Here is a 15,745-nt window from a genome sequence, read left to right on the forward strand (position 1 = left end):
TGCTTCGGCCTGCAGGGTCAAATAAACAAGCACCTCGGGGAGATGTGAAAATGGCCAGAGGCCTTGCGGCAGCGACGGGAAAAGCAGACTTTGTCGCTTAACAGTGTTTAAAGCAACACCGAACAACTACACAAAGCCTTTATATGTGTTATTTTTCAGTATTCATTGAGTATCTAAGTAATCATTTGTCTTTGTCTGATGTGTATCTTGCTCTTCTTCATTTCCATCCATCCATCCATCCATCCATCCATCCATCCATCCATCCATCCATCCATCCATCCATCCATATCTCTTTTCCAGTACTGGGCCACAGTGTACTTCTCCAAATGCCTTAATATATATATATATGTGTAGAAAAAAAGCAACGAAATATGTTGTTTTACCTCCTTATGAAAAATATAGTGTGTAACTTGGAGCCGTTTCATTATTTAGCCTGGGATAAAAGATGCATGAAGATGCGTGAAACTCTCAGAGCCTCCCTCTCCGAATCCACTGAAAGGAGTAGCAGCCAGAGGGCTTTTCTCGTTCGTAAGATCGCCTAAGGTCGTTTCAAAGGCTTTCAAAAGAAAGGAAAGCTCATTACCAATGGGAATGAGTCAGTGCCGATGTGGTGAGCAGAACCTTGACCCGGTTCCCCGTCTGTTCATCAGCACCTCAAAGAGGGAAGTCCTTCAAAAAGCAAAGCAGCCCTCAAAGGAGCAACCTGAAAGCGGCAGGACGCTTCAAACTTCCTTTTTAGCTGCTTATCCTCCTTAAAAGGAGAATGAACTTTTTTGATGAAAAGGATGTTGCTTAAAAGTGCACTGTATGCAGTGAACTGATGTTCAGTGACCTGACTATTACTGCAGATTAACCAGTAGGTGAACAGAGGCTCTCTGACATGGGTTATTAATTAGTAGTTAAACAGGGTGCTCTCTGTAACTGGTTATCAACCCACAGGTGTTCAGTGACCTGAGTATGACTGCTCAGCTAACCAGTAAGTGAACAGGGTGCTCTCTGTTACTGGTTACTAACCACTAGGTAGTCAGTGACTTGAGTATTACTGCTTATTAACCAGTGGGTGAAGTGGGTGGATTCTGTAATTGGTTATTAATCACTAGGTGATTAGTGACCTGAGTATTAATGCGTACTAACCAGCACCTGTTCAGTGGGATGTAAATGGCTGTTTATCAAATCACAGGTGCTCAGTGAACCATATATTTCTGGTTACTAACCAGCGGGTGCTTAGTGGCATGTGTACAGCATGTGGTTATTAATCACCAGAGCTCAGGAACTGTGCACCAGCTATGGGGCACGTTGGTTGTGTTGCTTCACCATGCATCTGAATACGGAATCTACTTTATAGGGTGGGTATGGAGCCGAGGTGCCCTCAAAAAACCCCCCAGGAGTTTGTTTATTTTAAATTTGACTATAAGGGAGGGATCTTGCTTCTTGAAGATGCTGATGCGGGGAGAGCGATCTTTTCTCATTTCAAGTCCGAGCAGCATCTCAGCCGCCCTCATGCTCAAAGGGTACGTGAATGTAAAGTCCCCGGCTCTCTCCTGCTTATCATGAATGCAATATTTACAGTGTTTTCCCCGGCTTAGCAGAAGTAATATATAAGCTTGCTATGCATTATAGAATGAAAACATGCCTGTATGGATTGAACTGAAATGATATTAATTCTGGAAACGGGTTCGAGGCGTCTGCAAACTTACACCCTTGGACACAAAAATTGGGATTCAGAAATATTTTGCTGCATGTCCTGTGTTTGCCCATATAGAACACGTACAGGCCCACACTCAAACGATCAAATACAGTCCATGCATTTACATGCATGTAAACCAAGATATGAAAGATATTAGGCACGATTTCCTTTGTAAAATCAACAGCATTGCTTCTTAATTGGTTGTCCCGGTTACCACCATTGTCTCTCTGATTTGTATCTTTTATTACTTGCACAACAGATGCTGTTGGTATAATTTCAAGCATGCAGTCGCAGTCAACTGATGCGCTTCAATCCATTTTGACTTTTTACCTCTTTCTCCTGGTCTTGATTGTGCTATTCTGTATAACGAAAAGAAATACATAGTAAGATAACAGGCGAAATGCCGGCATTAGTTTATTTTAAGGTGTCAGGCTCCTGTTCCTCTTGTTTTTTAGCCCTAATTAAATGGGAGGCTGCAGAGAGATGGGGAAGAAGCTGCCAGAAGGAGCAACACGCCTTGGGCAAGTCGGGCCTCATTGAAACGGCTTCATTTCACTTGAAAGATTTTGTCATAAATCTGTCTTTAAAAAAAAAAATCCTGGTGATATTCTGTTGCCAATCTGCACCCCCCCCCCCATAGTTACTCCTCATTTTCATGTATTACTGTTGCCCTGCCTTTCCAGAGCTATTCTCACAGCACGGGGAGGAGAACGGGGGGGGGGGGGGGGACTACAAGGTTCAATGAAGACAGACTTGTCCTCGTAACTAATGCCTCCAGATCCGCACCCAGGTAACGACGTGCAAAGCCGTGCTTTTCACGGGTCCGAAGATGGGAGATTAACAGTGTCAACAGCAACAAGCGGAAAAACCTCTGGAATTCTGTGGCGCGTATGGCTGTTTGGCAATTACACGAGGCGGCCCCCGGTCTTCCTGTCATTGTCCCATTAATGAATGGCGTCGGGCATGCTCGATTGTGCCTTTTGTGTGTTTTATCTCACCGCAACACGAAAGCGAGGCTCGTTCCTGGCACGAGGAGCGGGCAGCATCAAGGACGAGGCGTGTGCATGCACTGATCAGACGGAAGAATGTCTGCCTTTTCGTTCCTCGCTCTCATTAGACGCCCCGGACACCATAGGCCAGAGGGAATAGTAACCCAGTATTCCGTATTCAGAGACATGATCCATTTTCTTCTGCCTTCCTCTGCCCTGCTAGCTGTCATGCTTAAATGCGTCAGACTTATCTGCAGCAGCAACAACAAAAAACAACATCCAATTCAAAACATCCACGGAAATCTTGATGGGTGGCAGCGAAGAACGGTTCTTTAGAAGGGAAGAAAGATCAGGGTTTTCGTAAAGGTGGAAAGTTACCACAGCGCTAAGTGATTCACCACCTACGCTAATTATCGCTCACAGCTAATCGCTTCGTTTGAACCGAAAGCGAGTTGGTCTCATACGCGCTCTATTCCCCCACTGTCCTGCGCTTAAAAGGCACACTTCACGGCATCATCTAAAAACGACACCGGTGTGAAAGTAACGCAGAGTGTCACGGTAGAGAAAAATCGCAGAAGTGGCAGGCCAGAAGCTTCAAAAACATTTCGGGTTTCGGAAGCCCTCAGCAGGACTGTACAGTTTCAGCAGCTAGACTGTACAGTACTTCAGTAAGAAAAAAAAACCTGCTTTTTCTTTTATGAGAATTGTGGTGAAATTTTCCATTTTCACGCTACATTCTCAAAATTAAAAACGCGACAATTTCGTTCACAGCCGGCATAATAAATTACGACGCGGCGTGGGTAAAGGATACAGGTTAAGATCACCGTGTCACTGATTCGAACATTAGCAAATGCCGCAGAGAGAGATTCTACAATGCGAACACCGCCGAGCGGGAAAGATAAAGGAGCCGACGCGACTTTGGGGCTCCTAATTGAAAGCCATGCTCTGAAATACTTGCTGAGCTTCACACTCGATGGTCTTGCAAGGTTTCTTACTGTCAGGCCTCAGCTCTAGGCAGCAGAAGCAGCTCCTGTTTCTCTGTAGACTAATAACAGGAAGAAGGTTCGTATCCCTCCCCTGTGAGATGCCGGAACAATCTCAGATTCAGGTACACGCGGTATAGTATACAGTAATTGCTGTGAGATTTGGTTTCAGCCCAGGATAAATCACAAAGTACAGAGTCCTGTTATTTTGTTTTTTTTTTTTTTTAATCTAAGCTTCATTTCTGCATGAATACACACTGCTGATTTTTTTGGGACCTGCCCTGTTTAAGGGGCTTAGGAAGCACTGGCGTTCAGTGTGGAAATAAGTCTCAGAACTAAACTACCGGAGGAGGGTGACATCTTGGGGAAAAAGTCTCCTTCAAAGGAGATATTCTTATTTAGGGCGGCTGCCGCGGAGCCTGTACAGCATACCGCACATTTGTTAGTGCAAAGGCATCAAAATCAGCCGTGATGATCAGCTTTTTGTCCATTGCAACAAACTCTGCCACATCACACCCGGTCAGTAATCCGGCTGGGCTGAAATAGATTGACGTGAGTCACGGGAAATTAGCCAGCAGCTGTTGCTGGGTGTAGAATAATTAATGGCAAAAATCCGGCATACGAGACACGAGGCGGCACATCTGTGACAGCTGTGCGGCACGTTTAAGCCAATCAGGTCGCCTTTCAAATAGCAGAAGAATCGGAGCAAGGACTCAGTCTTCATATTAAGACCGGAGCCTCCCTTATAATTGTCAGGCCTTGCTCCTAGTTTAACCCATGTTTTCATGCTATTGCAGTACATTTTAATGTGGGAAATGTTTCACCTGAAATCACTCCACCACTGCTATATACTGTATTGGTTAAGAAACCGTATTGCATGCGCAGCTCCAGGTTCATTTTTTGACAAACTGCTCAGGTCAGTTTAATTTCATCACCCGCAATTATAAGCCCAACGGAGGGCCGCCAAGACCAAGGAGGTGACGCCGAGATGTGAGGCTTCCTGTTTTGAATTTAATGACCTGTTTTCCTTACTGTACATTTGCACACCTGCGCGCTTTAAGCATCCTTGATCTGTGTCTGCCGTCAGCCCAGCCGTCGAATTTTTCCTTGTGGGAGTGTCACTTCCTGGCGGGGGAGAGCAGAGCTCAGGGGCTGTCTCCCGCTCTCTCTCCCCGTGCCCTTGTCGCACTGACAGGTGCCTTTAATCACCTTGTTGTCAGTGTGCATATCCCTAGGTGGTCCTGACACTCAGCACAGACTTTGTTTTTGTCCCTCTTTAATTGAAGCGATTCCCTTCATTTCCATTTCCCGGCAAACATCCACAGTCCCTGTCCCCTCCACGACAGTCTCTTGGGTTTGCGATGTCATGATCCTCGCAAACCAAGTGTACAATATGGTCTCCATTTCATTCACACTTCAGTCTCGTCTTCTCTCTCTCTCTCTCTCGAGGCCGGTCCACCATGTTGGCTTCCTCCGTTCTTGAGGAACCGGGGCGTCTTTGCAGCTAGTCGACAGTCTGCTGGAAAATCAGCAGGCTGCTGACTTTGTGAGTCTGTGTCTGCGTGTGAATCCCATCAGCCTGGGAAAGAGGGACTCGATGATCATGCTGTGTAGGTTTCCATATCTACTACTACTTAAAGTGTATGTTCACATATATGCTGATGGTAGCAAGAGCCTGTGATAACCTGGCATTCCACACTGGGAATCTCCTTCCTTGAGTCACCAGCTTCCTGGGCTTGACTCCAGAAGACTCTGTACTGGATAAAGGCTATGGAAGACCAATGGATGCTCCCCCACTATTGCTGGATTTAGCACCGGCAACAGATGGCAGTCAGAACTCTTCCCCTGATGGCAGAATGATTCAGATTCCATATGCCTGGCATGTCCGCAAACGTCCGTCAGCATGCGATTTGTATTATGCCTACATGCTCTTCGCTGACCCGAGGTCGAGCTCGCGTGCAGACCTTCATTTACGTGTATGTTTCGCTCTGACTCTGTGCGCAGGAATTGGCCTTTTCTGCAGATGAACGTCGAGCTCGATTGCATCATGCTGAGAATACCTTCTCCTTCTACGGTAGACCTTAGACGAAACCGAGATGGATGAGCACTCTCTGGACCGGCCCTGGCGGAATGGGGGGGGGAGGTGGGGGGCACACAGGAAGGAACGGCTCATTTGCATTTCTTCCAGAGGAGTGCAATCCCCACATTTTGTCCTCCGAAACTGAATCAAGCTGCCATAATTAGGTACTAAAAAAAGAACAAAGTAAGAACCAAAGGATGACAGTGCAGGGGTGCGGGTGGTGTTACTAAAACATCTAAACATTTCGAAAATCTAAACATTTACATAAGAGCGAGTCATTACTGAGCGGCCCAAACCCTAACAGGAAAAGCTCGCCCTGTTTCTCTGACGAGTTCCTTCCCTGCCATCTGATTGTCACGGTGCTTTTTTATTGTGGTGCGCGGAGAAGACACATATACAGGAAAACTGACTGTGCCCTCGGCTTCTAAGAGGGGGGGCTTGTGAGTTTCCTGGAGGCAGGAAGTGGCCCCCCTTGCCAGGGCCTCCCAGACACTGCTCAGATTTTTTTAAGTTTATTCATAATCTTATTTTGCAACCCTCTTTAATCGTCGTAATTATAATGTCCCTGTTTCTGTCTGCTTAACCAGTCCTATATAACTTTGATGATGCAGTTTTGTGAAATTAGTTTTGCTAATTGAAACAATTTTTTTTAAATTACATAAAATAAATCACTGAATTCTATATTATAATAAGCAATCATGCTTTTACTTATGGACTGAAATTGTAAATTGCGAAAAGGAACCACTTACCGTTACTTCTTTTGAAAGGATTGCGAGAAATTAAATTGGCGCTCAGTCAACAGTTACATGAAGCATGCTAAACAAAACTGCAGTTGGTGGAAATATGGTGACGATGAAGACCGCACAGGACTGATCTGTGTTGTGGAGCTTTTTCCCCTTACATTATAGGGCACTTTTTAGTTAGTGCTCGCCCTAAGCCCAGAACGCAAGGCGATGCGATTTTTCCCAGCTGCGACCTTCTAAGACTGATGGCAAACAAGGGGCTGGAAAGCTGCATGGTGCCTCTTCTTCCCGCTTTGGTGGCCCTGGCCGGCACGCTGGGGACAGTCCCTCTCATCCCGCCAGTGTAAACATGAGGCGTCGCTGCTGTCACACAGGACCTTGTAAGGGCCGCTGCAGAGAGCAGACCCTCGCGCGGTGCAGCTCTCTGCGCGACTTAGTCACCCTGGGACCGCGGTCTTCCCAAGGCGCTCTGCTCGCCAGCCTTCATGCTCACTGCTCTCTTTAAAAACTGCTAAATACATATGTCTAATTCTTTGTATATACTCAGAAGATAAGACACCAACAAAAAAATATTAATTTCATCATCAACAACAAAATATGATGTCATTTAGCAGATCAGCCAATCCCAGGAGCAATTGAGGGTCAAACGCCCAGAAGTGACATCACACTGCCAGTCATGGGATTCGAACGAGCAACCTTCCGCTGAGATATTAGGCTGCCTGAAGAGTGAGACCTGTTATATTGGTCGGAAAACATGTTACTGGTTTGGAAGAGCTGGTTGGATTGCGACCTTGATCAGTGGTTCTGGTTCTTCACTGTCCCCAATCAAAAAAGTGCAGAATAATTGTTTATGATTTAGCAAATGTATCATATCAAATGAAAAATTATGGGGGAGCAGTTACATACAGTAGAAACCACTTATAATGATCATGGTTATAGGGATAACCACTAATATGGATCAAAAAACTTGGGACAGAATCATTCCTGTTTAAACAATTCGCTTATAGTAATCAAGTAGTCTGCTTACAGTATTCATTTGGGGTCTTTTTAAACATGAAAACATATGGAAAACATTAAAACTGCAATTTTAATTGCAGTGTCCCTTAACAAAAGGAATACACAATAAAACGGGTACTTCACACCTTGCCACTTAACAGAAAATGTGGTGATGTCATATAATGAAGACTGTGATTGGTTAAAGAAGTGAAACGCGAGCCCATCCATTGTCAAAATCAGGGCATGCCTCCGCAGATAAATCCATCAAAATCCTTAAGCTTGCAGAGGACACAGTCATAGTGGGATTCACTTCCAGCATCGACAAATCTGCTGCTGAATAGAGGGGCTGTGTGCTTTTAACATCCTGGATCACAATGCTATTGACAGTGAATGTTGTAAAAGTGGTTGAGGCCCTTCTTTAGTGGAGGCTTCAGCTGGGTAAGACCGGGCGTTAAAGCGCCCCTCACCATCAATGAACATCTCATTCATCTCCAGGGCAAACCAATAGAGTGGGCAAGATCACAGCTAACCATACCCACCACAGCAATCGCTATCTCTGCAGCTTCCTGTAGCCATCTAGCTGCTCAACAAATGGACTTACATGCATCCTCCCCTGCGCCTCTAACCAGCTAACAAAACTGATTCCATTTGCACGTTGGTCTAATTGGCACTTTTATTTGTCCCGTAAATTGCTATCACCACATAGTTCTTTGTCTGTGCTGATGTTTGTAATCCACTGTTTTACATTGTAATTGGCTGCTATTGTTGTTGCCCATAAATTATTGACTGTAATTTATTGTGTCTCATTGTTGTTGCATTATTATTGTATTGTCCTGCATTTAATGTTTTCGCACCAGCCACAATAAAGTCTTGCGAGATCTGAGTCTGGATTCGGATTAGCTACAGCTACATGTGTGAGGAGCATACGAATGTTTCTCAGAATTAGTGTTCCGTAGTCTAGTGTTCCAGAAAGTCTGGAACATTTGGGAAGGAATCTCAGATGTGTACAGATATTAAACACTGCTGTTCATTCCTGAGCCGAAACCTTAAACTTGGAGGAGTTCAGGTGGGGGAAACGATCTTTATATCCCTAGATGTTTAAAGCTTAATTAAATTAACATACAGCTCTGGAGCACTTACATAGTACTGGGATTTACTCAAAGTTTGACAGAAACCAGTAAAAACTTTGGCATGTTATCACATTATGGGCAACATTTACAGATGCTTTGCTGTGCTGGTTGTTATAAAATCAGATTTTTATTGTGTAATATTATGACGGCCCAGTAGGATAAGCGGTTTGGAAAATGGATGGATGGGATTATGAGGATGACCATCCATCATTTAAATGTCACAAGAACTTTGTTAATGGATTTCTCACTCTCGTTTCCTCAATTTTGAGTTTTCCCCAGACGTTCTGCCACTTTGGCAAAACAATGTGCAATTATATTTTAGCTGCTAAGTAATGACATTTCATTAAGGTCACAGCTGAGAGTTGATCGAGTGTGTTTTTATGGGATGAACGCTCCTGTTGGCCAGAACACTTGGCAGTAGTCTGTAAATACTTCAGAAGACACTAATACTTAGTTACATTTGCAGGACCATAGTGTAATTTAACCTATTAAATGTGTAAGAAGGCCAATATTATATTTAATGAGACAGCAGTGACACGTAGCAAGGAACTTTATTTATACCTGTGTATATTTATATTTTTGTATATGTAATGAGGAGATTTACTATTAAGGAGAACATTAATTATGCTCCGATTTTCTGTCTAATTCAATGGTTTGATAATTAAAAATATGCAACAAAACTGTCTTTTATATTCAATTAAACCAAAAATATATGGCCCTAATGTTAATCTAAAATGTATACACAAAGAGAGTAGCAATCCGAAAAAGAAATATATTCATTGTCAATGTGGATTCTTGGCTCTTATGGTGTGCATTAGCCATCTGAAAAGGCTGAAAACCTTACGAAATTACACAGACTGTCATAATTGTTAGAATTGTTATTTACAATAATCCTATTTTCTTAATCCCGGTTCATTAGAAAGATATGTGTCACAGAGACCTGTGGAGGCTTGATGATGTAAGTGCTTTCAAATGTGTTTGTTTGTCCACCATTCATTGGGCAGACGTAAACACATGACTGTTACATCAGCCAGTTACATCACATGATTACATCACATGATTACATCACATGATTACCTCTCAGGAACAGCACTTTTTTGGTTGCATATTTTATATACTTTTCCACAGCAAAGTTTCTTATTAAATTCCTAAATGTAGTTGTTTTTAGACTATGAATATATGTCTTGGCATCACATCGGCTTTATTTCCTACTTTCTGTGCTTCCTGGGACTAGATCTGTATCAGTTACACCCTCATTACGAAAGAGATTTCTGAGACACGGACGAAAAGTTAAAATTATTGTCGTGTTGGATTTCAGTTCAAAATTTTGATGTTCCATAACTGAAAATGATTACGTCTTTCACCCAAATATAAAAACAATTATTGTCTTGTACAACGTAAAAAACTAATAATAGCTAATTCAGCCAAGAGCTAATAGCCTTCTCTTACCTTAACTTTACAAATCCTAGCAGTATGGCATAAATACACTTGATAAATGAAACGTTTTTAGTGCAGAAAACAATTCAGTACATAGTGGGTTTTTAGATCTAAGATCATTTTTTAAAATATCCAATCCCTAAGTGTTGTCAACAATTTACAGTTTGATTACAAGTCACCCAGCTTGTTACGCTCAGTGGGATGGAGGCCTGTCTTTTTTGCCCTACAGTGGGTACTCTGGGAGAGCTGGGCTGCTGTCATCGAGACCATGCATCGAATGAAGTTACACACAGCGAACTAAACAAAAGTAATGGTTAAATAGCCATCGGGAGTGGCCATCAGGGTCTTCGTCTTCTGTGGATAAGATCAGCTGCCTGTTCTTGCCGGATGTAATCCTTCTCAAAACGTGAACTTGGCCTTTCGTGAACAGGGACGGTCCTCGCCATGCGAGCAGCGCCACGTGAAAAGAGACTCGCAGGACGCCGACGTCCCTCTGTGTGGTGTTATGCTGCTCTGAATGCAGTAATTGTGATGCAGCTTTCAGCTGTATGCTCGGCTTTACAAATCTACATGCATATTCACGCCTACGGTGTGACACCTTGCAAGTCTATTAAATAAATAACCTTATGAGCGTTGAAGTTTGTACTCCTCCACAAGACACGTCTGATGTCACTTACGTGAACTAGCCTTAAATTTATTTATACGTCAAAATATCTTTACTGTCATCTTCTACTGTATGATCCATGAGTCACAAGCTGAGATTAAATTATGATTTCATTCTTCATAGTACAAGAAACAGCAACATATAGAATATAATTATGGACATGAAAGACATGTAAGCACTGACAATGTGATACAACATACTGAGACAGAGATCTCAAAATACAATAAAAAGTTGTTAACAAAATATCCAGCTGAGCAAATGGGCAATGAGTTGTGTAGACAGGAAAACGTATTTATACACACAAATACATTAAGGTTTCATTCGAATTCAGCTACACTGTGTATGAAGCTCTGAACTTGATCCCCTGCCTCACATCAAGCTATTGCCTCACTAGTCGCTGAACGATGTATTTAGCTTATTTGAACTGTGTGTTATAATTCCTCCGCGTATAAACAAAGAGCGTGGTGTTTACAGAGTTCTCCAAGAGTCTCACTCAGGTCAAGAGGAAGAAGAAAATGCGATGCTTTTCAGAGGAGCACTGTGGCGAAGGCATAGTCTATTTCTGAAAGCGTACATGATGTCCAAAGGAGAAGTGGTTGAGCACAAACTTCATTAAAACCCACTGGAGGCACAAAGATGTCATGTTGTTGTTCAAGGTTTTACTTTGTGTAGGTTTATAAATGGCACGGTATTTTTCCAGTGATCAGGCGGCAGCATGCAGTAGGAAAAAAGACATACCTTCAACTTTTTCTGAAAAGGAAGACTATTAGTGATATATTGCATGAGGCAGAACATTCTGGAATTCTTGCATTTTTTAAAGCCTATACAATTTTGCTCAGGAGAAGGAAATGATTCCTCTGTTAACTCTCTGTGCCAGGAACTTATGAACGGCGTACTCTATAAACTTCTGAATTCCTCTCTACAAATGACTTCCTGAACTTTGAACTTTATCTTTCCTGTGTCTTTCATTTCTCATATTATGTTCCACGGGCCATATAACAGTTGGGAGTTTATTATCAGTCGGGGAAGCGATAGCAGGAATTGCTGTGGGAAGAAAAGGTATTGCTTTAGTAAAAAAAAAAAAAAAGCAGTTTTGGAAAGAGGTACTGAGTGCAAAAGAACCACATGTTGGAAATATTTTGCAGTCTCAAACTGTTGTTTGTGATTTCAGTATTCCTTGATATCGATGTCATCGGAACACAGCAGTTAATATGGTTTGCATTTTAAGATTCTGTTTAAATAAATTTTATAATATGTCATAAAATAGAATTAAATTCAATGTTATTAAGCATACACACAACATTTAATATGACATATATAATCCACAATTTATATGTATAGTATTGAATTCATAATAAAGGTAAGATTCGTCTTAGGAGTAGAAAACCAGCATTGTTGTTTTGGGCAGACTAAAATCTTCCCACTTCTTCAGCTGCTGTCTGCCTTCTTGACAGCAAACCCTCATAAGCGCAGATGCTGAGGTGGTCATCTTTGCATACAAGGCAATAAAACCAAAATACCTCTGCTTTGTTGTAAGTCATGTGCACCAACTTTGGAGACTCCCGTGCCAAACCTCAGCCTACACTGCCAGCATCACACCTCCAGACTTTTGCTTTACGGATCTAAGAGGCCCAAAGCCCAACAATGAACAAAAAAAGGGGGTTGAAGATTTTACATCTCTAACTTTCTGTGGCAGGCAAGTACAGATGCACCATTTCCCTGGGATTCTGAAAACCTTTATTCAACCCATGTGATCATCTTCAAAATTAGTATTGCCCACTGGAGGCACAAAGATGTCATGTTGTTGTTCAAGGTTTTACTTTGTGTAGGTTTATAAATGGCACGGTATTTTTCCAGTGATCAGGCGGCAGCATGCAGTAGGAAAAAAGACATTCTGAAAACCTTTATTCAACCCATGTGATCATCTTCAAAATTAGTATAAGATACCTGGATGATCCCGGCAGGAGAAGGAAATAACAGAAGCACTGTATGACGCATCGAGAGGCAGCAGGATCAGGGTGGAGAAGTGAGAGCCTGGGGACTGACAAATAAAAAAAGTTCATACTGCAAGTCAGTAATTTGTCAGTTTTGAATTAGAAATCGAGGGACTGTAAAGCTGGTCGTAAATTATTCCTGGGTAATTACAGATCACTGCCACAAAAACAAGTGCTCATTTTCTGCTGTGGCCAGCGCTCCTGGTGGCAGTGAACTGGAAAGGACGGCTCCTGTTCCCCAGCCCCGGGGTGGCCCTCCTCTGCTGCGGACAACCGTTAACCGGCCGTTTGGAGATTCAAAGGCTTCCCTGGGGTGGCCACACCAAGATTGGCCCCTTGGGCTGGAGCCGCCTGGAGCTGTAAAGCCAGATGAGCAGATACCCCAGGCTGGAGCCTGTGAGGATTTGGCTCTTAGGCACTGCAGACGGTGATGGCTGACAGGTCGTGTCGATGCATATTCTCCAAAAAGACTGACAGGGTTATAGAGTTTTCAGTTGTAAAAGTTGGTCCAAGAAGACTGCTACAGTGCTAAATCTGCTTTTGAAGGTGAACTCCAAGTGAATGCGTGGAGCAAAATATTGTTAATTGAGGTCGTTATAAGGAGCAGTTTGGTTAATTAATTAGCTCTTATTTACTTGCAGAATGTAAGGTTCCTGGCCTGAATCCTCTGACACGTGCAGATATGGGGTCGACAACAATGTCAAAGGAGGTCCAGTGAGTAGAGGCTCCTTGAAGAGGTCACATCAAGCCAACTATCCATGTACAGATATACAGTGTAGTAATGTTGAGTAATGCAGTAATATTCAATAATGCGGTACCTGTTCAGTAATGTAGTAATGTTCCCCCAGGACCATGGAAGTGACAAGGGGAGGCTTTTGTAATACTTCAAGTGCAAAACACAGATCAGTGCGAAATAGGGGGATAGACACAGGTTCATCAGTCTATGTGAAATGAGAGGGTGTACAAATTAGACACGAATTGCCTTCAGGATATGGATCCCTGTCCATGTAATAGAAAGAAGCATTTCCAACAGCAGAAGATGAACCAGGTGACCATCTGAAGATCTATTCTCTGCCACCATTTTCACATTCATTCAGAGTTACATAGAACCTACACTTGAGAGAAAGGGACTGAATATTTTACCTTTATCTTTGCAACTGTATATTTTACTGGAGCAGTTCAGGTTAAGCCTTCCTCAAAAGTACTACAGCAAAGATTTCTGGTGAGAAGTTTATCAAACAGTTTACATCTTGTAATGGGAAGTAATTGTTACATAATTTCATTTGAACTTATTGCTGTTTCTGTGGTGCATTGCAGTAGGACCCTAAAATTCATTAACTTAACTGTTGCAGTAGCAGTAGAGTAGTTAATTACATTGATCTAATTACATTGATTCTAATTGCTTAATTTGCAGTTATTGACCACGTACAGTAATACTCCCGTGGAAACATTTGCTTGGAACTGCTACTGTGGTATTTTCAATGCATAATTTAAGGTTTAGACTTCTACTGTTACTTTAAAATCTTTTACAGCAGGGCTAAGTTAGATCTGTCACGCCCGGCTCGTCCGATCCTCGTGTGTGCCACGCCCCCTGATTATCCACGTGTGCTTCCCCGATCTTGCCCAGCTGTATCCTGTTGTTTTGCCCTGTCTTTTGTTCTATATCAGTCCATGTCTTGCCCTGCTTGTTGTCCGTCATTGATGTTAGTATCGTATTGTTCTCCCCGTAGCCGTCTCCCTTAATAAATCCCCAGTTTTCCCCGTACTCCGCCTGCCTGCTTCGTCATTCCCTGCCTCCTTCCGGCCCGTCCACACCCGCGACTCCTGAGAAGATCTCTCGCATAATATATTTTTGGTCTTAATGTGCAGCCTAATATCTGTAAGTTTGAAAGCATGTGTGAAACTTTCCCTGTGGCAATCCAAAGACATGAAGTTAGGCTAACTGGAACTGCTTACATAATATGGACACCATTTGACGGATTGGCATCAGATCCCTTCCTGCTCCCAGCCTAGACAGACTCCAGGGGACCCTGACAAGGCTGAGAAGTTCGTCGCACAACATGGAAGGAAAATGTATTATCTGGGACTGTGAATTGATTAGTTGATAGTCAGCATGCTCTGAGGTAATGCTCACTGTAAGAAGGAGATATAGAAGATAAACACTGTTTACATAGCACCAGCAGAGCCAGAATTTAAAGGGGGTGTATTTCCTGGCAGGTACTGTGCTATAAAATGCATCCTCTCAGGATCTTTCATTCAGGTTATCGTATCATGATTTTTTTTGATAATACACACAGTGGACCTAAAGTTATCTGAGCAAGCTTCATAGATTCAATTTCAGTGTAGGCATATTTGAAAGGAGTACACCCCCCATTCCCCGCATCTTCCTGTCAGCTGATCTTGTCATAAAAATGCTTTTCATAAATCCACATATCGGACCAACATCCATCAACAGAGCGAATTCCGAAAGGTATTAATAACAGTTACTGAGTGAGTTTCTGAAATGTGATACAAGTAAGAGAGATAAGGATTGTACACTGATTACAGCACATTGCTGCACCCACCACACAACAAACCACCTCAGGGATGAGAAGCCAAGTGCAGCCATGCAGCGGGTGATACCTCAGCATCACACTAGTCCAAATGGACCAGTGTGAGGTTTTTCCCAGTGGCTGAAGAGCCAATCCTGTCACCAACCCCCAAATTTCCCTGTAAGTTGGAGGACCTCCTTACAGAGCTGGATGTAGATTAACATCATACCCAGGATGAAGCAATTGCAGGTTAAGGGCCTTGTTCAACCTTCCGATTGCTTGGACAGGTCCCTAGCATCAGGGCCAGCAAACCCCCAGTGTGCTGTATTGATATTGCATTTATGAAATTCAGTAATGTAGTTTGTTAAAAGTATTGGTTGCAAACAGCAGTTTGTGATAGAATCAAATGAGAGAAGAGAAATGCATTTCTAGGCAGGTAGACCGTCATAAAGACAAACATCTTTTTTGTTTAGGTAATTCAGATCATTGTACACTCTACTACTCACACAAG

At 42.8% G+C, this 15,745-nt stretch overlaps 1 long non-coding RNA gene across 1 annotated transcript in view; it reads right to left on the bottom strand.

Moving 5' to 3' along the window:
• The window catches only part of LOC125718398 (uncharacterized), an 88,611-nt gene extending 73,116 nt beyond the window's left edge, over positions 1–15,495 (bottom strand). Inside the window, exon 1 of the long non-coding RNA XR_007384824.1 lies at positions 15,429–15,495. This is a non-coding gene — a long non-coding RNA (uncharacterized LOC125718398). The remainder of the gene's footprint in view (positions 1–15,428) is intronic.
• Between the last annotated feature and the right edge of the window lie 250 nt (positions 15,496–15,745).

The sequence above is a fragment of the Brienomyrus brachyistius genome, chromosome 22, assembly GCF_023856365.1.
Source record: "Brienomyrus brachyistius isolate T26 chromosome 22, BBRACH_0.4, whole genome shotgun sequence".
Classification (NCBI taxonomy): domain Eukaryota; kingdom Metazoa; phylum Chordata; class Actinopteri; order Osteoglossiformes; family Mormyridae; genus Brienomyrus; species Brienomyrus brachyistius.